Source organism: Anguilla rostrata, chromosome 7 (genome assembly GCF_018555375.3).
Source record: "Anguilla rostrata isolate EN2019 chromosome 7, ASM1855537v3, whole genome shotgun sequence".
NCBI lineage: Eukaryota > Metazoa > Chordata > Actinopteri > Anguilliformes > Anguillidae > Anguilla > Anguilla rostrata.
In genome coordinates this window covers 6,979,082-7,001,661 of record NC_057939.1, presented here as the reverse complement: position 1 = coordinate 7,001,661, position 22,580 = coordinate 6,979,082, and the positions used below count along the sequence as shown (strand labels likewise).

Here is a 22,580-nt window from a genome sequence, read left to right as displayed (position 1 = left end):
CCAGTGAATTCTCTCCATGTCACTTTGAGACGGAGGCGTCAATATGCAGGCAGTCAGCGCTAGCTTCCCTCCCATTATCGTACTACCCACGGTCACCATCCGCTCTCTAACACCGCCAGCACTACTCAGACTGTAGAGCTGAGAAATTTAGCCCCGAGTTTTCGACATTTTAACCGTTAGCTATGATTAGAACGCTGTGTCTGCGGATTTAAGTGACTGACGAGTGATAAGAAAGGAAAAACTTAAACGATACGGCGAACGTTGGCTAGCCAGCTAGCTAGTCTGTTTGCTGTGGGTGGAAAGACGGCATCCGGCCTCCGAGGAAGCACCGAGGTCGGGGACTCGGGTCGATACATCGTATTTCGTTTCTGGTAAGGACATATGCATTGATTTTCCCTTACTATCAGGGTTAGCTATGCTTTTCTGAAAGGGGTTTATTGCTGTGAAATGATTTTGATACCAATACGTATGTCTAGGTGTTGTGCTGATTTTCGTATTTTCTAGCCAGCTGGCTAGCTATTGCTAGTTAAGTTCTGAACTAGCTAACGTTGTTGGTAAATGGAGTGGCTTAAAGCTAAGCAAGCTAACGTTAGCCAACCATCCTGTGTAGTCCGTACCAGAGCCCATACACGAATAGTTAAGTATTGCCGTGTTTTTCTCTTCCCGAAAAATAACATTATATCACACAACCCCACAGTTAACGAATTATGTCGCTTGTTAATTCGAGTGTATTTTATTCAACGTTAAGTGTGGTCAACGATAGCTTGCTGTATGGCCATTTGAAGTTGCATTTCCAGCCATAAAATAACTAACGTTAGCTAGCTAGTACTAGCTGCGATAAAAAGGGTAGCGCGTGTGGTTATTTCATTAATAATTGTCAGTACATTTGGTTTAAATAGACAATTATTGATTGCTAGTTGTGTCAGTATGTGGTGTCAAGTAGAATGCTAGATAGGCATCTTGTTCGCTACAAAACGGGAGGCTCCTCGTTCGATTTAAAGTGCAGAATACAGTGGAAGGCTAAAAACGAACAACCTCCTTCAGTACAGCCAAGCATTTATTCATTGATATGTCGCAGGTATTATTCGTATTGTTGTAGACCAAAACACGAGGGATTTGTGTTAGGTCATTCTATAGATTCTTTGGCTAATAATTACAGGAAGCCGGATGTTTGGCGAACAGTATTCGTCTGTATTAGTTTTGTTAGCTAAGTTTGACAAATCAGCTGACCACTATCCTAACGTGAATTAAGGCTAGGGTTAGGAAATCAGTCTTAGCTAGGACGTAGCCAGATGTTAACTAGATCTTGGTAGCTAGCTCTTAGCAGGACGTTAACAAAGAGTTAACAACCATATTTAATGGATGGTGTTGCCATCGAATTCTCTCGACCATCTTGATCTTATCCAGTGTCAGACAAAATATTGTTAACATCCTAACGAATGTTACCTAAGCCAAGCTTCAAATCAAGAGATAACTTTCGTCAACTTTTGAAGTGCAAGGGGTATGATGGAGGGTGTTGATATGTCATCATCATGCATATTATATCAGAAATATAATTTGCCGTGAGGTTAAAAGACGTAGCTGCATTGTTGTATTGCTCTGTGGTCAGTGCAGCTCCTGTTGCCAAACCTTGCAAAATATTGCATAATTTTTTCCTCTGTGTAAAGTTACTCAGTCACAGAACGAGAAGGTTGACGTTTAACCCCTAGAGAGTTTTTCTAGAATGTTTTTTTTTTTAAATTCCAAGTCTGTGTTCTGGAACTCCCTTTCTTTCAGTTGATTATTACATCAGCATTAGAATGTACAGTTAAGAACATTGTGATCACATATTTGTGTATCTTACAGCTTTAAGGGTTAAATTTGACTGGACGCTGGAGAATTTAACTGGAGATGATAAATCTTGTGCTTGGCACCATCAATAATGTGGTTTTAATGGTTGAACCTTTCAAGGTTTGTGCCTTTTAGGAAACGTGTTCTTTCACGCGCATGTGTGTACACTGTATGGGTTTGAAATGGTCTTTCTGCTCTGTCATTAACATTTTTGTGTGACCTCTTAATGTTGTGCAGTCCTGGGTATCTTATTGTTTGTTGTGTTGTGACCCAAATCATTTATCTGGCCGGTTCTGTACTTTGTATAAATATAACATGTTGCCTAGCTGGCTTTTGGAATGGTGTTTATACTCTGGCCCAAATCATGTTTTCTGTAGGAAACATTTTGTCTGATATACTGTGTAACTGGCAGTTTATTTTACTGCCCCCCCCCCCCCCTTTAAAGAGCGTGCTGATTGTGATGTTGATTGTCGACCTGTTCGCTCAGCCAGCACAATAAAAACAGGTCGCACGGAGACAATGGGAATGTGATATAATGGTTTATGGAAACAGTCTCAGAGGTGTGTTACCGAGGTGAGCCAGCTCGTTATGACCGCTCTCGCTGGAGCACCACACTGGTCATACATGGGACACGGGCCGCTGTCCTCCCCCCCGCCCCCAGCTGTGTCTCTGACCCCCCCCCCCCTATCGCTCTCTCTCCCTCTATCTGTCTCTCCCTCCCTCTGTCTCTCTCCTCTTTGTCAACACTCCTCTCCTCTCCTCTCTATCCCCCTGCCAGTGTGTACGGGTGGGGGGATTACCCTGTGGCACTGAGATGTTCTCTGTCTGTGTCCTTTTTCATGGAAATGAGGCAGGAGGTCTCCTAGCGGGGCTTAGGGCTGGTGCCGAGCCGGGCGGTGCGGGACGGGCGGGACACCGCCGGAGGGGAAGGTGGGGGGAAGGGGGGGGGATTTAATTTCTCCAAGATGCTCTTTCCCCGAGGAAGCGCAGGTTTCGGTTTCTGCCCCGCCTCGGAGAACAGAAGGAGAGAGCAGCGCGCCATTTCAATCTGGGCTCCCCGAGGACCCGACAGCCTCACACCGTATTAACTCCCCCTCCCCCCTCCCCCCGTGTGCTGGGGAAGAGCATTTTGTTGCTGTTTTTCTGTGACTGTGTCACCTTGGTGCAGAGCGCAGGTTCGAGGCGGTCAGGGTAACTGGATCTGGGCCGGGGGGGCTGGTGAAAGCCGCTCTAATCCCAGGAGGCGCTGCGTTATAGGAGATGCAGATATCAGGTGTGTGTGTGTGTGTGTGTGTGTGTGTGTGAGAGAGAGAGAGAGAGAGAGAGAGAGTGTGTGTGTGTGAGAGAGAGAGAGTGTGTGTGTGTGTGTGTGTGGGGAGAGAAGAGAGAGAGAGGAGTAGAGAGTGTGTGTGTGTGGAGAGAGAGAGAGAGAGAGGTGTGTGTGTGGTGTGTGTGTGTGAGGTGAGAGAGGAGGAGAAGAAGTTGTGTGTGTGTGTTGAGAGAGAGAGAGAGAGAGTGTGTGTGTGTGTGAGTGTGAGAGGAGAGATGAGAGAGTGTGTGTGTGTGGTGTGTGTGGGAGAGAAAAGAGAGAGAGTGTGTGTGTGTGTGTGTGTGTGTGTGTTTGAGAGAGAGAGAAAGAGGGATGTTGCCAGTGGGGCTGTGTATCACTAGGCACAATCACATTGTAATTTGATGGAAAAATAAATTGCATATGCCTGTGAACAGTAATTTCCAGGCAATGATGTGATCAGCCCAGTTGCTTAAACTGCTGCAGTCATATCAACGTGTATTCTAGAATTACTGCTGATACACCTGATGTTGCTTCTGCTGATGAAAACCATGTGAAAGTGATCATAATGGTGGTGGGCTGTGTTTCTCGAATTATCTCTGGAAGAAGTCTTTAAAAATGCAGGAAATATCTCACTGGACCACATAGGTTGCGAGTCTGCTGTTAATTAAAATTTTAAAATATTTTTTTTATTTTGGAGTCTGGGGCATGTGTCCCATGCTAGTGAGATGATAGAGCCAATAGCAGCTCTATCCTGCTGCCTAAGTAGAACAGGACAGGACAGCCAGCTGCTCTCTCGGCCGTCAGAAGCAGCCTCTTAATCTGGAGACGGCGCTGCTCTGGGTCTGAATGACTGTTATGAGGCGCTTATGTAAACGGGCCCATTAATAAGGTCTCAGCGGCGTGAGGGCGCTGCCGTGTGTGTGAGAGAGCTGGCGTGTGTGTGGGGCGCTGGCGTGTGTGTGAGAGCGCTGGCGTGTGTGTGGGGCGCTGGCGTGTGTGTGGGGCGCTGGCGTGTGTGTGGGGCGCTGGCGTGTGTGTGTGGGGGGCGCTGGCGTGTGTGGGGCGCTGGCGTGTGTGTGTGGGGCGCTGGTGTGTGTGTGTGGGGCGCTGGCGTGTGTGTGGGGCGCTGGCGTGTGTGTGTGTGGGGCGCTGGCGTGTGTGTGGGGCGCTGGCGTGTGTGTGTGGGGCGCTGGTGTGTGTGGTGGGGCGCTGGCGTGTGTGGGGCGCTGGCGTGTGTGTGTGGGGCGCTGGCGTGTGTGTGGGGCGCTGGCGTGTGTGGGGCGCTGGGTGTGTGGGGCGCTGGCGTGTGTGGTGGGGGCGCTGGGTGTGTGTGTGGGGCACTGGCGTGTGTGTGTGGGGCGCTGGCGTGTGTGTGGGGCGCTGGCGTGTGTGGGGCGCTGGCGTGTGTGGGGCGCTGGTGTGTGTGTGTGCGGCGCTGGCGTGTGTGGGGCGCTGGCGCTGAGCGGAACAGGTCTGAGACGTCCCTGACACCAGGCACATCTGAGGCGCTTCCTGGTGACGTTTTTTTAGCTGTGGACTCGGACAAAGAGCCGAAAGTGTGTGTGTGTTTGTGCGCGTGCGCGTGTGCGAGCGCTCTGGGGATGGGCTTCGATTCGGGAAGGGCCCGGGACAGCTGGCTGGCAGTTAGCGTGCCTCTAGCTATACAGGCTGGAATGCGGGCCATAGCCGCAGTCCTTCCCCTTTTAAAAAAAAAATCTTATTATTAGCGTAATTTAGCTTTCCCCGCCTTCGCGCAGCCGTTTGAAAAATGCTGCCGTTGCCGTTGACGACGAGAGCTCCCCGAAAAGCGGGCTCCCGCACCTGGCGACGGCGGCGGCGGCGGCGACGGCGTCTCACCTGTCGTCTGTTCTTGTAGAACGCGTGTGAGATCAAAACGGTGATTCCAAACGCACTCGCTGACATTCCCTGAGATTATTGGAGACGTTTTAGTGTGAATTTAATGAAGAACAGAAGTCAGAACGCGGAGAAGGGAAGGGGAAGGGATCCGCCTCCTCCACACGTGCCTGTGCACGCACAGGCCTCGCTCTCTTTTGGCGCTTGTGTGTGTGTGCGTGTGTGTGTGCGCGCGCGGGCGTGTTTGTGTGTGTCATTGGGGGCCCGCATATGTGACGGTGCGCATGTATGTGCGTGTGGGCGAGTGTGTGTGTGTGTGTGGGGGGGGGAGGGGAGGGGAAGGGGGCCCATGCACATACGTGACGGTGCGCATGTATGTATGTGTGTGTGTGTGTGTGTGTGTGCGTGGGGGGAGGGGAAGGGGGCCCATGCACATACGTGACGGTGCGCATGTATGTGTGTGTGTGGGGGAGTGTGTGTGCGTGTGTGAGTGCCGGTCTCTGCGCAGTGCGATCAGTGAGACGCAGGCCTGCAGCGTTGTGAGCTGTTTGGACGCTCCAGGCCACCGCTCCAGAGTGCTGTCCTGAGCGCTTAATGAGATAAAGAGCTTACCGTAAATAGACTCTGCCCAGGGCAGGACCGATGAGCTGCTCTATTAATTCAGTTTTGAAGAGGGGTGACGGAGAATGGGGACAGGCTGCGTTTTTAGGGTGCGATGACCCTGGCGCGGGACCTTTTATGAATAATATGGGAATCGCGGGAACGACGGCTAGGGGCGAATGTTCACCCTGGCGTTCCCTGACCGTTTGGCAGGGTTGGAGGAACACAGGGTGCTATGCTAATGTTTTTCCATGGAGGTCCGATGGAATTTCCACGGAAGTTAAAATATTCAGGGGCGCACTAATGCATCCCAATCGGTAGACGTGCTCCTAAGTGATTTTCCCCAGGCAGCGCACACGTCAGTTTTCAGGTGCAGATGCTGGTTCTGGAGTGTGAGCTCTGCAGGGTCTTGGAACACAGCGGTGGCACGCTGGGGGGGGGGGAAGAGGGGCTCGCAGTGACATGCCACCGGCGCGGCATTGCACTGCCCGTCGCTTGGAAACCAGCAGCAGCTTCCATTTGAATTCACTTTCAAAGAGCTTCCCCGTCTGTCAAATTTGCACTGCTCCTTGGCTCAGTTTAAAGAGGTGCATGACCCACTACAGCTCGGCACACATTACGGTTAAAACATTGACTACATTCAGTTAGAAATTTTGCACCATTCTACAAACGTACATTCCAGTAAAAACATTGAAGAAAACTGTTAAAAAATAAGAGAAATGACTCCAACATGCGTGCATTACATAACAGTGTAACTCACCGTTTCAACAGTGTGAGACAGACAGTTTTTTTTTTCCTGGCGTGACACACAGCTCGGTGTTTTACAGGGTAATTCGCGCCCACCTCGGTGTTTGTTTACAGTCTGAGGCTTTTACAGGGGCTGCTCGGGTGACTGGCTGCGCACCGGGAGCCAAAATGGCCTCCCCGGTGGGCGTCATTACTCCTCAGACATCTGGATACAAATCAAAGGTACTGCTCTGTGTGGACTGACTCGGAAAGTAATCTCGCTGTTGTGCTGTGCATTCAGGAGCACTGGAGCTTATTCTGGTGCGGTGGCGAATAACAAGCCTCGATTGTACTGGTCCACGTTTAACTGGTCAACAACAGGAAGTGTGTGAACCTGAAGCACATGGCGAATTGTGCAGCGAAGGTCAATGACTGGATGTGACTCACTGCCGAGGATGTTGGTGTGTGGTGAATCAGTGCCTTATTACGCTGATATCGGGTCAAGGCTCTGCGTGTCCAGCCAAAACCCTTTCCCTGGGATTGTGTTCGGAGAATGCCAGCTGTCCCAAAAAGAGGAGGGGGGGGGGGGGGTGCGGCCAGTTAAAAAAAAAGGTCACCTGGTTCTACGTGCTTTTCGCGAGTGCAGGTGTGTCTGATTGCTGCTGTTGACAGCTCAGGCGAAGCTGGTCTGAGAGCAGGAACGCGCGCTGCCTTGTGAACACGTTGTGTTCCTGCGTGGAGAACATAGCTCGTAAACCAGTGCGGTTGCCAGGAGGGGACTATGTTAGATTAGCCTGGACTAAAGGATGTCTGTGGTGGAATTACTTGTTTTATGAATGGATTAAAAAACACACAGAGTACATCTTTGTTCTTAATTCTTTTTTTTTTTTTTTTTTTTTTTTTTCTTTTTTTTTTTAACGAGCGGAGGTCTCTGCAGGCGAGCATCGTGTTGCTGGGTAACGTGGTAGGTAAGGACGGCTGGAGGCAGACATCGCGAGCCAATCTAAACCGATGAATCATTATCTGTCTGGGCTTCGATCCAGTCTGGCCTTCGGTGGATCTCCTGGAATCGGTGATCGTCGGCTCGAGTCTTGTTGGTTTCTAGAGGAACTCCAGAGCAGTTTCCAGTTGCACTGTTAGGCTAACTTTTACCAGACTTGGAAAGGAAACTCGTACGCCTCCAGGTTTTGATGAAATTCATGCCGGGTTGGCTTGTTGCTTTGGGGACAATTCAGTGGTTTGATATCAGGCTGCGTGTAGCAACAAGAAAAGTATTGTGAAACGATGACATTCTCACAAATTTCTTTTTTAATGAACAAACGGGTTATGCGTCAGCGCCAGAGTTGAGTCATTCCAGGATTGACTGAATGAGTGGAAGTGACGGGAGGCGTACCGATTGTTTTCGGCCTTACAGACAGGAAGTGACCTCATGAACTGAACCCGGAGAATGACAGTGGGTGGGGACAGAATATTGGTGTGGTTTTTTTTTTTTCTTCTTTTTCCCCCCCCCCTCTTCATTTCAAACTTCTCCAGTTGGTTCTCGGGGGGGAGGGGGGAGTCTGACATCACAGTGACAGTGCAGGTATGCGATGTGTTGTTCTGAGTGGCCTCCGCGTTCCTTTGGCTGGAGTCCAGAGCCATTTCGCTCGTTTGTGTTGCGAGTGGAAACGCAGCGGTTGCCTGCTATGAATGGGGCGACTGTCTCATTGGAGCCCCGGCAGCAGGGCACTCCAGAAGAGAGCTCCTTGGCTGCGCACGTCAGCTGTTTAACAGGGACGTTTCCTCTGAAACGTTTTAGCCGATTCGCTAAGCGTTCCTCTGCTTCGCCGCGCGACGAGCTCTAAAACCCGTTCAGCTTGTTGCTTTGGTAACCGTGAGTGTAGCCGCGTTATTACGTCCTGCTCGCCTGAAATCTCTTCTGAATACCGCTGCCTGGTGATGGAGTTTTTTTTCTTTTGTCCTGTAATTCCCCATCACTCTGATCTTAATGTGGAGCTCTACTGGACTCCCATTTCAGGGAAAGTTGATGTGTGCTGACGGGTAAAAAATAATTTAGGAGCACATCTACTGATTGGGATGCATTAGGGTTGCTCCTGCATTTTTCAGCTTGGGAGCACATGTTGCCCCTTGGAGAAGATGTCAGCGCAGAGCCCTGTGATGGTGTTGTGGCTGCCGGGAGTGGGCTCCCTGACCTTCGACCCCCGCCCCGCCCCGGCCGCTCTCCTAAGAGAACCTCTGTGATTACAGCAATCAGCGGGCTGGGGCGCCTGTGGAAACAGGATGTTGTTCTTGGTGCCGCTGCTGCTGAAAATAGAGGCCTCTCGGCCCAGCGAGGCTTCCTGTATTCTCTCTCTGGGTGTCAGAGCAGGAGGACGTATCTCAAAGTACACATGTTCCCCTGATAATACCGCCGTGTTGGTGCTCCTCTGTAAGTTAAACAGAGAACGCAGGCATTGTCCGCTGCTTCAGTCCTACGTATAGCGAGACACTGCAGCAGGTTAGCCGTTATACCTGACTGATGAATACCCTGTTAACACATCAGAATTTTCTCTCCTGTTCTTTTGTTTTTGTCTTGGAGCATACTGACTTCAGAAGTGTACGGTTAGTGTTGCACGCGTTCCTTGTGATTTTCATCTAGACCCGTTGGCCTGTTACCATTTCTCATAAATCCTTATTATGGAAAGTATTTATTTCCAGTCTGATCAGTTTAGTTAGATTGATCGATATTTGCAGTACATAAAAGCATTGTTTTAATTAAACTGGATTAATTAGAACGTATCTGTTTTGGCTTGTGGTGTTAATGTGAATCTAATGGAAAGCTGTAATAGGCTCTGGTCCTCCACAGTGTGAGTGTAAATGAGGCCTTGGTGTCTGCCACCGGTTCCCTGCCCGTCTGAGTGGGAGCGAGAGAGAGAGGGGGAGGGAGGAGGGAGGGGAGCGCTGTTCGCAGGGGGACACCTGTCCGCCCCGCGCCCCTCTCGGCCGGGCGTGCCGAATGCCCTCCCCCGTGTCTTCGGGACAGCTGAATCTCCACGCAGCGGGAAGAAGATCCACCCAGTCCTGCCGACTGCCAGCTATTTTGGGAATTCAGACAGTTGGCTGGTGCATTTCCCACCCCCACCCCTTCAAGGGTGCATAACTTCAGCCCCCTCCCCCCCCCAAAATCCTCATCTGGCATCGCCTGCTGTTAGCCTCTAGCGCAGCAGGAACAGGAGCTTTAGGGAAAGGGAATGGATGTGGAAGCCTGATCCAGATATTCCAGCCATGCAGAGAATGCTGAGCGCTGGTGTGGAAAAGGGGGACGGATCAGCACGTGTCCGTCTGCCAGGAGACAGCTCGGCATTCTGGGTAATGTTGAGCGGAACCTGTCTGCCAGGGAGCAGGAAGGCATTCTGGGTAATGCTGAGGCATTCTGGGTAATGCTGAGCCAAATTTGTCTGCCAGGGAGCAGGAAGGCATTCTGGGTAACGCTGAGTAGAATTTGTCTGCCAGGGAGCAGGAAGGCATTCTGGGTAACGCTGAGCAGAATCTGTCTTCCAGGGAGCAGGTAGGCATTCTGGGTAATGCTGAGCCAAATTTGTCTGCCAGGGAGCAGGAAGGCATTCTGGGTAACGCTGAGCAGAATTTGTCTGCCAGGGAGCAGGTAGGCATTCTGGGTAACGCTGAGCAGAATTTGTCTGCCAGGGAGCAGGAAGGCATTCTGGGTAATGCTGAGCCAAATTTGTCTGCCGGGGAGCAGGAAGGCATTCTGGGTAATGTTTTGCGGCATGTGTCTGCCAGCGACCGAAAGTGTGGTCCATTACGGGTGGGCGATGTGCCTGGGTTCACAGCAGGACTGCTTCCACCTGTTACTGCAATGCACCATAAACATCACAGCATTACGCGTTAGTGTGTTTAATAAACAAAGTAGTCATGATACTCCGATTAATAAACTGTGTTTTTTTTTACTAGCGTATCAAAACCTCAGTTTCCGTTTTTCAGTTTAGTGGTTTAGCTTAAATGGCTATCATTAATGTCTTTCTTAATTAGCCTATCTGGGGAAACATTGAGACACAGGAGTTTTCCCTGGTTAGGGTATAAACTTATTTCTGTTGATTAATTCTGTTCATTTATAGCAGTGGGTTTGTTACTCATTGATACTGAGAAACCTTAGTTAGCATGCTAGCTGATTAATGAGAGTTTTTGAGGATCTCCATGGCTTGTGTGAGAAGACGTATCGTGGCAGAAATTGTACTGCTGACGATTTTAATTTTGTGTGTCAGTAAAATGGCCGCCCCTGTTCTCTGAGTAATGCTTGGCATGCAGTCTGCCGGGTCCCGCATGGCATTTTGGGCATTCTTTGAGGGCACATGCCATCCCCCCGGGGCTGCCCCCCTCTCACCAGGAAGAGTGAGGAGAGTGAGCGTGTGTTGGGACGTGCCCGCGTCCTGTCCTTGTAAGGCCGAGGCCTGTGCCCTGCTCCCTGCTGCACAGACTGACGGACGCTGTGGGTCTCATGCCCTGGTCTGTATTCAGCCTACAGACTCCAGACACTCAGGCCCGTTAAATTAGACTCTCCTGTCGCTGCAGCTTACCGTAGATATGCTGACACACGTTTACAGAAACCTCCAGCTAAAAAGCACGCGTGTGAATGAGTAATACCAGAACAGAAACGCGAAGAGATTTCTTTCGTCACTTTTCCTGTTCTGCATTTCCATTTCTGCGAGTTCTGATGAAGTCTGATTGTTACACAAGGTTTTGAAAACGCGTTCACCCACCCACACACACGCTCACGCACACGGTCATGCACGCATACCTGCACACACACAGACACACACACTCATACACGCACACATACATACATACACACACACACACACACACACACACACACACAGTCACACTGAACCATAGAGAACCTGCAGTTTTCTTCCTTGTAATAAGGACATGGCAGGGCCCACTGTAGTCTCATTAAAACCTTGGGTCCTGTGTAGTAAACCTTGGCTCTGCTCTAAGAGATGAGAGGGAGCTGGAATTACAGGTTATTTCAAGGCAGAACAAGAACACTCTAGAATCAAACAAAAATTTTAATTAAAAAAAGTTTTAGCCTTTTTTTTTTTAAATTGTATTTTCAGCCAATCTTTTCCCTTATTTTTTCGCTTTCTGTGAATTCTGGAATGTCCCACTGTAGGCCAATCGCATCGTTCTAGCATGGGCGCTGGGAAGCGTAGGCCAGCATGCGTCTCCTCCTTAGCGCCTGCGGCTAGCTGTGGTTTCTTTGCCCTATGCAGTCTGCCGGCTGAGCTGCGCAGTCGTCCTGTTTGAGCAGCGCACCTCATGCAGTCCGCCAGCTGAGCTGCGCAGTCGTCCTGTTTGAGCAGCGCTCCTCATGCAGTCTGCCGGCTGAGCTGCGCAGTCGTCCTGTTTGAGCAGCGCTCCTCCTGCAGTCTGCCGGCTGAGCTGCGCAGTCGTCCTGTTTGAGCAGCGCTCCTCATGCAGTCTGCCGGCTGAGCTGCGCAGTCGTCCTGTTTGAGCAGCGCTCCTCCTGCAGTCTGCCGGCTGAGCTGCGCAGTCTTCGTGACAGAGGAGCGTACCTCCCGCGTGACTCGCGCAGGCCGACTGCGGTGCCCTGTGAGAAGAGCAGTTGCTCCCGTGCGATGAGACGGGGACAGCCCGGCCGACCGAACCCCTGCCCCGGAGAAAGCTAGCGGAGCTGGGAATGCTCAGCCTTGGCTGGGCCCAGCTCCAGGCCTTCAGCACGCCGCGCTACGCTACGTCGAGCTCGTTAGCACGCGGCCCTCCTGGGAGTGCATGGCATGCCTGCAGATGCTTTTCCGTGCTGATGTTCCGTGCGCATTTCATAAATGTGCTTGGGAATAGGTAGAACCTCCCCCCCCCCAATACGCACACACTCATTCTCTCTGACTCTCTTACTCTGTGTCTCTTTCTCGCTTTTTCTCTCTCACTCTCCCCCCCCCCCTCTGTCTCCCCCCTCTCTCCTCTCTCCCTCCCTTCTCTCTCTCTCTCTCTCCCTTTCCCTGGCTCTCCCTCCCTCTCACTCCCTCCTCTCTCTCTCCTTCCTTCTCTCTCTCCCCATCTCTCTCTCCCTCTCTCTGTCTCCCCCCTCCCTGGCTCTCCCTCTCTCTCTCTCTCTCTCTCTCTCTCTCTCTCTCTCTCTGAACGGAGCCTTTGTCCCGGGCAGCAGCTCCCCTCTGCCCTCCGGCCGCTTGGATCCCTCCCAGCGCCTGAGTCACGCGTCGCCACGGCGATGCGGTCCTGTCACCCGGCGCCGCTGCCAGACACGGCCCAGGCCGCTCGACCCCCCCACCTCAGCACCCAGCTCTGTGGTCTTTCAGTGTGGCTGAGCCTTGGGTGTGCCCTTCACAGGGTCTCTGCACTGCTGTGTGCGCTCCTTCACTGTGTCGCTGTGTCAGTACAGCGTGGTTTCAATCCGTCAAGTTTATTTTCTCATGAAAGATTTCGCAGTGCTGTGGATTAGGCGTGACGCGGTACGCTCAGCCCGTAATACGATTCATATTGCGGGTTCACGTAGGGTTCATGGTACAATATTCTCAAGTTACAATGTGTGAACTGTAAATTGCGTTGTGTGAGGGACTTTCAGTTAAAATGTTCATGTTATTTAACATAAAAAAAACCTAAATTCGAATCGCTGCCGTGTTCCTATTTTATGGACGTACCGTTTGCGGTTTGTGGGAGCCTAAAATTTGGCGCTTCGTCAGACTGCCAGTCTGGATTAGAAACTGACACTGACATTTAAATGAGTGTCAGATAATCTCTTATGTGGGATGTGGTTATGTGGCAGCTTACCGTAAATTTCGCGATACGTGATATCAGGGACTCGTTTCGTATCGCCATTGCTTTGCACCACGAAATTTGACGCAACGGCGCGCATGTGAATTGCGAAATTTGATGCGGCAAAATATTTTTTTTCTCGTTCCTGTTTGATTCTGGGAAAGTGCCTGAAACGTTGCTTTGCCGAGCCTCAGACGCAGCTCGCCACCTATCGCAGGCGGCGTGGTGTAGTTCCCTCCTCAAAATCCGCCTCTGTTTCCCAGCTCCCCATTCGGAGCGGAGAGGGCCCGTCGGGCGCTTCCGTCTGAATCGCTCGGACGTCACGATAACCCCCAGGGTTCCACGTGCACGACGAACGCACGTTTGGTTGCCGTGGGTGCGTGCAGAGGCCTTCCCGGGCCCCTGTGCGGATGACTCCTCTGGGAGACCGGCTCTCCCGCTTGTGCCTGCTGGAATGCAGACATGACTGTACACCGCCAGAGCTGCTCGGCTCCAGAGCCACTCTGCTCCAGCTCCAGGTCCTGAGGGCTGCGGTGTCCGTAAGGCATTTACAACCAGCCGTGCGGCTGCTCCCCCTGTCGTCACTAACGAGCTTACGTCCTGAACCGAGGAGGTAAAATAAGTGAGTGAAATCTGGTGGTGTGGTGTAGCGCGTGGTTGGAGCAAATATACCTGTAGACACTGCGGCCCTGGGGAGCTGGAGTTGAGTAGCCCTGAAGTACATGGACTGATGTAGCCATTTTGTGTCATGCACCTGGATTCTGATGTGCACCTGCCAGGAATGACAAACCAACCCCCCCCCCCCGCCCCCGCCAAGTCCTTTAGTTAACCTACGCTGCACCTGTGGCCCCCTCCACCTGAGCCCTGCTGCTTGCCCTGGGGTTCAGGCTGGCGGCGAGCGCGTTTCTCCCCCCTGCAGCGCTGGGACGGAGGAGGTGAGCGAGCCCGTGAGCGCTGAAATATTCATGCCCCTGTGCAGCGGTGCGGCTCTGCTGGAACAGAACGCTGTAAATATGGGCTGAGGAGGCACTCACCAACACACCTGCTGCCTGTGTGCGTCAGAGCCGGAGCTGTGTGCGCGTGTGTGCGTGTGTGTGTGTGTGCACACGTGCGTGCGTGTGTGTGTGTGTGTGTGTGTGCGCGTGTGTGTGCGTGTGCGTGTGTGCGTGTGTGTGTGTGTGCGTGTGTGTGTGTGTGCGTGTGTGTGCGTGCTTGCGTGTGTGTGTGTGCACGTGTGCGTGTGAGAATGAGGTACGCCTGAGAGGCGGAGGCAGACGGAGGTGGAGGTGGAGGTGCGTGCGGTGTGTGTGTGTGTGTGCGTGCGGTGATCTCTTCCTCAAGCCGGCCCGACGGGCGCATTGTTTACATATTTTATGCTGTTGCCGGGCAACCGAGGAGCAGGGAGCAGAGTGTGCAGACAGCGTTTATTTTTGGGTGGGCTGCGGTGGAGCGGAGTGTGGAGAGTCTGTGCGGCAGCTGCCAAAGTGGGCGGGGGTGGACGTGCCGCCCTGTGGTGCAGTGCGTTAAGGGAGCCGGTCAGAGTGCAGGTCAGCGGGGGGGAAGGTCGGCTCAATCTGGCGGCCCGTGGTGACCGTGCACTCGATGACGAGGGGGGCTGTTATGGGGGTCCTCCTTTGTCCGCAGGCTCCTCCCCCACACAGCGCTGGCGGGTCGTCGATAAGCGCAGGGCCTCGTCAGTTCTGCAGGGTTGCCCCCGGGGGAAATCCCACCCTAGGGGCCAGAAGGCATCAGCGTCAGGCTGGAGCGGGTGAATAAATTCATACGTGATGCAGCATGTACATCGTAGGCTGAACCTCCAGGGACCATAGAAGCGCTGCGTCTGGGATAGGCTCTGTGACCATCTGACAGGCGGATTCTATGGTGGCTGATCTGTATTCCGTGTCGCTGTGTACCTCCCACGGGGGACCCCCTTTTCGGCTAAGCATAAATTGGCGTCGGAAGCTCCTCTGTTTAGCATTTGCAGCCAAAGCGATGTTGGCTTCAAAAGGTGTCCGGATTTCTGGAATCTGAGTGTGATTTCAGATGCGTTGTAAAGTAAAATAGATAAATTGGATGTGGTGTTGGCAGGTGGGGTGGCATTCCTTGTTTTAAGCTTTTGTACGTGCCTCGTTCGTGCCCGACGCGCTTAAGATGAGAGGCGGAGCAGGGGGGCGATGGCCGCCGGGATGGGCCGGTTGTGCCCGCGGCGAATGGCGGCCCCGCGGCTGGAGCCCGAGCGCTGGAACGGGATCTGACGCTCAGCGCGCCATCTGCTCCCCGAACCGCTCGGGCCGAGAGACGGGAAGCCTCTGGGGAACGGCGTGTGTGTGTGTGTGTGTGTGTGTGTGTGTGTGTGCGTGCGTGCGTGCGTGCCCGCTTCTCATTCTGACTCTCTCTCTCTCTCTCTCTCTCTCTCACTCACACACACACACGCATGCACACTCACACGCTCACACTCACACACACTCACACTCACACTCACACAAACAAGAGCTGGTCGTCGAGGTCACCGTCGCCTCCCCCTGCCGCCAGCCCGTCGCGGCTCAGACCGGCCCGTTCTCGCTTGCTGCTGTGCGAACCGTTCTGCTCCAATTTCCCTTCAGTCAGGTTCCTCGCACTGTACCCCCCCCCCCTCCCCCTCCCCTCCCCCACCCCCTCCCCGAGGCCACAACACAAGAGACCATGTCCTTTTTCTCAATCCCCTCAATCTTGTTTTTTTTTTTTTCCACATTAAACTCCTAAAGACACACGGCCGTATGAAACAAAGCTTCAGAGTTCTCCCTGCTCTTTACATTCTTTCTGCCTTTCATGCCTCATAGAACACCTTTAATTGCCTTGGATCTCGTATGCGTAATAGCCTGTGTAATCCCCCCCCACGCAGATTTTCTCCTGCGGTTATTATTCATCGTCTAGTTGTCAGCCCCGTCTGTTTGAAATAGTTTGTGTGTGGTTTTGGACCATAAAGGCAAGCGAGTTAGATGACACGCCCCCTGATATTCTGTCCGAAGCTTCTAACCAAATGCTGTTTCTTAATGAAGCCACGTTTTGACTTGTGAAATGTTTGTTTGGCCCTGTGTGCTGTGAGCAGCCCTTGCGTTGTGTTCAGGGGCATTGCGGTGCTCCTCACGTGGAGCTCTGATGTGTGGGATTTCTCACACACTCCAGGGTGAGTAGGAAGCTCCTGAGTCAGTGCACCATCCTGGGATCACTGATCCCCTCTATGCTAAAGGCACCTTTAAACCAGTGCATGAATCAGAGACATTTTTATATTATTTGCTGTTGTCTGGACATGCATATTGACATCAGTTTAACATGAACGGAGCGTGTGAGAGAGGCGGACGCACCCAGCAGAGGTCGCAATGCGGACACGCGCGCCTCTCTCTCATGGAGAGGTTGATGTGGCTTACGAAGGTCCTCCCTTACGGACGCGTAACCGGCGTGCCGGTGTGTGGCCGTGCTACGGGGGGCGCCCTGGCTTGCTACGGGTCGGGTCGGGAGGGGCCGCGGTACCGAGCGACGGCCGAGGGGAAACGCTTGCACGTCTCTCCGGTTCTTGGCGGAAACGCAACGCTCAGCCGCTCGGACGCTCAGCCGCTCGGACGCTCAGCCGCTCGGACGCTCAGCCGCTCGGACGCTCAGCCGCTCGGCTGTGCGAGAGGCGCTCGGTGATTAGAGCCGTCTGCCTGGCGGTCGGGCCGGCGGCTGGGGGAATAGTGGGAAAGCGAGGCGGATTGGCGGGTGATGTGTCGCTCTGCAAATTGGTACATGGCTTGAAGTTAGACTTTGTTCGCTTGTAGACTGAGGCTATGAGTTCTTTTTTATGGGAAGGCAGAGACAGGCTTATTAAATTTCACAGGCTGTGCAGATTGCTGTGTTTTTTTTTTTCTTTTTGATCCTGGAGGTTGTTTCGTATCCAAAGGAGTGAGGTTAATTACAAAGCGGTTTGTTCTTTCCTTTCAGGTTTACCTGCTTTTTCTTGGTGCTTTTTAAAATGGAGAGTCCCTTTCTCGGTGCTTCTGAACGGAGCGTCTTTTCCAGAAACACCGTCTGCTCGTCTGCTGTCTCCCCGTCTCTCTGGCTCAGTGAGAACACGGCACGTTGGATCTGCTCAGCAACAGTGATAATTTTGGCAGTAATTTATGATTCAGTCATAGCGGCGCGGCTGCCTGCGCTGCCTGTGCTGCCTGCGCTGGGAACAGACCGGAGGCGAGCCAACATCGATCCGTGACCCCTTTCCAGCCGCGCCGTGCGCGACAGTCTCCCTGCGCTAGCTCAGCCCGGACCCCAGAGCTACCCGGTCCCAGACGAGCGCGACCCATCTGAGGAGCAGGGGAGGGGCCCGGTGATGTCATGCGCGGGAGCGGGGGAAGCTTCGCGTTCGCGTGGACGTGCGACGGTGCGCGTCTGCATGCTCGACGCTCCGCTATCTCGGGTCCTGGAATGCGAAGCATTTCTGCGCAGAGAGGACTCCAGGAAGGAGCAGCGCCGGGTCCCAGGGGCGCTCTTACCGCCCAGAGATCAGGAAGCCACAGGATGCGGCTCCGCGGCGGGGAACCACGTCCGTTAAGCGCAGTGAAGAGGGCGAACCGTTTGGCATAAACGAGAGGAAAACATTTGGGCCATTATGGGGGGGGGGGGGGGATAAACCAGCACCTAGTGACTTTCCCAAAGCCAAACAATAACAAGCCGCTTTGGAATCTGAGGAATCTGTTTGCTTGTACTCAGTCTGTCTCTGTCAGTAATGTGTCACCAGTGTGGGACGTCACTCTTTTAGGCTGGCTTGATTGCGGGGGTGGGGTGCCAGTTTGTGTACTGGGGTGCAGCCCGTTTGAGTATTAGGATGCTGTGCTCTGGGCTCCTGTCTGAGCCGCTTGGCTGGGCCGCGTGCGGCTGAGGCACCGGGGCCTGGAGGCTGCCGGTCCCCCGGGCGTCGTCATTAGTCTCGGGGATGGCGCATTCCCGTCCTCTTATCTCCCTCCCGCACACAGCTCTGCGCTGGAGCTCCTCAGCCGGCTGCCAGCCCCTCTCTGCCGCGAGTACAGGGGCTCAGGAGGGACACACAGAGCAGCGGCTCGACTCGCGTTTTAGCATTTCTCACACGGGGAGAGCGAGCAAGCGCTATGCCTACGGCCGCTGCTGTGGGCCGCTGGGCTTCGGAGGGGCACCGTCGAGCAGGGTCCTGGTTAGAGCGGCCAGCCCGCGTTCTGTATCACGTAGACAGCATCCGCCATCCCACGGTCCGTGAGCTCCCGGTGAGCCTCCGTCCGATTGGCTCGGTCGCCCTTTCGCGTTTGTCACCGACTTCAGCGTCAGTGAAAGCGAGTGAGGGGCACGGGCAGCATCCGCCGCGTCGGCCGTTCTGGTCGCGACGGCGTAGCGGCTGACTAGCGCGTGTTCCCGCCGCGAGTCTCGCCCATGTGCGGGAACGCTTCGCGGGGGCGTAAACACCGGCCCGTTTTCGGGGGCGCGGGGCGGCGGACTGCGTCACTTCCTGCAGCGCTGAGTCAGGCAGTCGCACAAGCTGGTGATCGGAGGCGGGGGGGGTTGTGGGAAGAAGACGGTTTTTACGAGCGAGCGCCGGTGCGAACGTCGGCTCGGCTGCGGGGCTGTGAGTTGCGCTGCGAGCCGCGGAAAGGTGGCTCGGCGGGGGATGTGAAAACAGCCGCGTCCTTTCGGTGCGGAGGCGACCCGCCGAAGAGCTGGCAGGATGCTCGCGTGCGTGTGCGTGCGTGTGCGTTAGTAACGGCGTTCCCCCCGTCTGTGCAGGGGGGGGAGGAGGAGGAGCTGATGTGTGGCGCGCCCGCGGGCTGCTCACATGTCCTTCCTCAGGAGTTCCGGAACAATCCGCAGTCTTGTGATCAGAGTCGCTCTTTCGCTTTCCTTTCCTCGGTTACTTGGCAACCTCGCTGAAGTCGGCCGCCTCCTCCGCGGGCCCCCGTGTCGTTCGCCGGCTGTTTGTCTGGCGGTGTCCCGGCGATCGGTCACACGGCCAAGGCGTCACGGCAACCTGGAAAAAACGCAGCTGGGTTCTTCGTTCAGTTCTAGTAAAAACGCAGCAGCACGGGAGCGAGGGATCTCAGGCAGAGCGGCGGTGGAGACGTCATGGCGGTATAACGGCTGACGCGGTCAGAGGCGTGGAGAGCGTCTGCTAGCCCTGACCTCGGGCTCTGCTGACTCCAGGGTGTCGCGCTCCGCCTCCCTCCTCTCCCCCGTTTCTTCGACAGCACCCGGTGCCCTCAGACGGGATAGACCTCTGGGGTCCTTTTTCGGGTTTTCGCCCGCCCCTGCCTGGGACGCCCTGTACCGCCCCGGGCCCAGCCCGCTCTCGGCGGCTGCGGTGGCGGCGGTGTCGGATGACGGCGGCTGCGACTCCTCCCCCTGTCACCGCGTCGCCCTCCTGAGTTACGCGCTCAGCCCGCGGCCTCGGCTGGCAGCGCCGTCTGCTGTCATCACCTCCCCCGTAAATATTCCAGCTCCGCGCTCCGAACGCTGACAGCCCCGGCGCCACCGCGGGAGGGAGGGAGGGCGGAGAGAGGAGGAGAGGAGAGGAGAGGAGAGAGGGATGCGGACGATGAGCAGGACCAGGAGATGGATAGATAGTCACATGACCGCCACAGTCGGGCTTTGTTCTGTCACGGTTGTTCCCTCCGCTCGTTTCTCCGCTGGCTGCGGTGGGACCCGCTGTGTTCAGACCACACAGTGCACACACACTGTACGACACACTGTGCGTGTGAGGCCTGTCCACAGGCAGAGACCCTGTGCAGACCGCCCACAGAATGTCCTCCCAATGCAGTTGGAATGTCTTGTCAGTGCTGTGACAGTACTGCTACAGGGCAGGCAGCAGTGTTATACGTGTTTAGTGTTAGCTGCGCAGCGCTCTCTGCCCAGTTGTGCGCACTCCTGTGATTCAGGGGTGCCTGCGCAGCTCTCAGTCGGTTCACAGCGGTAGTGCTGTAAGGCTCAAGAATATACAAATGCGAGGATGTTTTTGGAACCGGTTTCTCGCTGGGCAGGTTGGAGCCAGTGCACCCTGTTTTTGCTTCCACTCACCCCTCAGGTAAGTGTTGAGGAAGGAGGTTAGAAGCACTGGAGTCAGCGCTGCCAGGCACACACACACACACACGCACACGCACATACACACGCACACACACGCAGATTCCGGAACAGTCCTTTTTGACCCCTCTGCTCGTCTCCTCTCTCACGGCTCTGTGGCTGAGCCGCGAGAGGAGGGCGGCGTGTCCGCTTGGCCGCACGGGTACGCGCACGGGCGTGCATGCGAGCGTCTGCGTGTCAGCGCGCGCTCGTCCGTGCGCGAGGCTGCTCTTCTGCTCATCTGCTCGGAGGGGTCCTGCCTGCTCCTGCGCTCGGCTTGAAAGCGCACTCAGAGCACCGTCCGCGGGATATGCCTAAAAGTAGCTCCCCTGGAGCCCTGCTTGCGCTGGAGGAGCCTGCCGTGCCGGGGCATCATGGGAACTCGTGGGATGAGACGCTGGTGGGTTTCGTTGCAGCAGGGGAGTCGCTCTCGATGCGCGCGAAGCACGGCTTGCAGGAGGCCGGTGCCCGTCAGTCATCTTCCGGAATGGAAACCCGGGGAAAGGATTTGGTTGGACATCGCAAGGGACGGCGTGTCCCTGTCCCCTCCGGTCTGTGTGGCGGCGGCAGGCTGGCCCGTCACGGCGTTTTGTTCCTCGTCTTTTCTCGAACGCGTGATCCGTTTTTGTCACAAGTAACCCTCCAGTTTTCAGCGACAGTGAAATTGAGGCGTGTGTGCGTGTGTGTGTGTGTGTGTGCGTGTGTGTGTGTGTGTGTGTGTGTGCGTGCGTTTGTGTGTGTGTGTGTGTGTGTGTGTGCGTGCGTTCGTGCACTGAAGCCGAGGCTGTGTTTGAATGAGATGTGCGGCTGTGGCTAAAACCTCCAGCGTGATCAGAGAGCGCTTCAGGAACGCGGATCAACAGCAGAGTTTAACTGGCTGTGAATACTGTGACCGGCGTAATTCCCTGAGTTTCTCAGCTGAAGTAAGGAAGGCATCTGGGTGCTGGGTGCGCGTCACTGGAGCTGCAGGTCATTGGTCGCTCCCGAGTGCGTAGTCAGGAGCTTTGTGTCGGTGAACAGTGATGTGTGTTGACTGTGCTGTCAGCCCCCCCGACACTGCGATTGGGTCCCCAATCCTTCCTCCGCACTCTTCCGTTTCCTCTGCGTGCGTCTTTCTGTCTCTCTCTCTCTCTCCGTCGCGCTCCGTCTGCACCCTTCCCGTCCCCCGTCCCCCCGGCTCCGTCCGGACCGTCGGCGGCGTTCCCTGTCCGCGGCGTTCCCTGTCAGCGGCCTCTCCGGCGCGCGTATCCCGACCGCAGCGGCATTCCCTTCCTGGAAGGGACGCCAGAGTTGTGAATTGAGAGAGAGGCGAGAGGGGCCAGGGGGGGAACTGGTGCAGGTCGAATTACGGAGCGCTGCAGACTGGACGACGGGGACTGGGTAGCGGCCAGCATCGTGCAGGGTGCCAACTGAGTTACCCACACCAGGACACCTCACACCTCCCCCACTCCTGATTCCTGTGCACTATGCCTCCACCCCTTTCACCCCACTGTCCCTTCCACCACATTTCTCTGATCTCCACATGCCATCGCGCTGGCCATTTGCACGTTGCCGTCAGGATGGAATGGATTCTCTTTGCGCCCTGACTGACGGTCAGTCGATAGTCTGGCCCAGGAATCAATTGTCATTTAGTGCAGGATCGAGCCCTCTCCCTGTCCTGCCTTGTCGCTGGTTTCGGGTACCGGGAGCGAGGGAGCTTACAGAACTGGGCTGGCACTATGGAGCCGCAGTTTGAGCTCAGTAACGCTCGTCAGTCACTGCGCGGTTAGGACATGGACACACCCTGGCACCAAATTTATAAAAAAAATAAAATATATTGACACTGAGTGGATTGCATTTTCCTGAATTTGGGGTGTCCAGATGCTCCACTGTGACCCTGTCCTCTCTGAGGGGGGTCTAATCTCTTAGAGTGGCCCCGCTTTACATGGAAAGGGTCCTTCTGACACCACAGGAGTGCTGCCTCACATAACAAAAAGACCAGCGTTGAGCAAGAGGAAGAAAAAAAAAAAATATATGCACGAAAAAACAGGCCAGAGTTGCTCCTAAGAGACTCTCAGAAAGCACTTGAGTAAGAGGCTGCGGCCGTCTCCATGGCACCGCTCTTACAGCACACCGAGCCCGCTCTGACCCGGAAGCAGAACCGCCTGACCTCTGACCTCTCGACTTGTAGTCAGAAGAGCGTCTCATTCTGGAGCGCAGGAGAGGAGTGTACACGGGGAAACGGGGTAAATGGCGTTTAGCTTACCGAAACTGCCCCCCCTGTCTACCCGTCCCGAGCCAGGCCTCCCTTTTGCCCGCTGATCTAATGTAAAATTGGATTCAGATTACACTGCAGCGCTAAAAAAAAACAGATGCCAAAAGCATTTTTGATTTTTGGGGGGGGGTGTTATTTCTG

General features: G+C 54.5%; 1 protein-coding gene across 1 annotated transcript in view; it reads left to right on the top strand.

Annotated features, from left to right (window-relative positions):
- cdk17 (cyclin dependent kinase 17) overlaps nt 1–22,580 on the top strand; it is an 85,352-nt gene continuing 62,772 nt past the window's right edge. The window contains exon 1 of the mRNA XM_064342551.1: nt 1–371. The gene's annotated coding sequence lies outside the window, so the exon portion shown is untranslated. The remainder of the gene's footprint in view (nt 372–22,580) is intronic.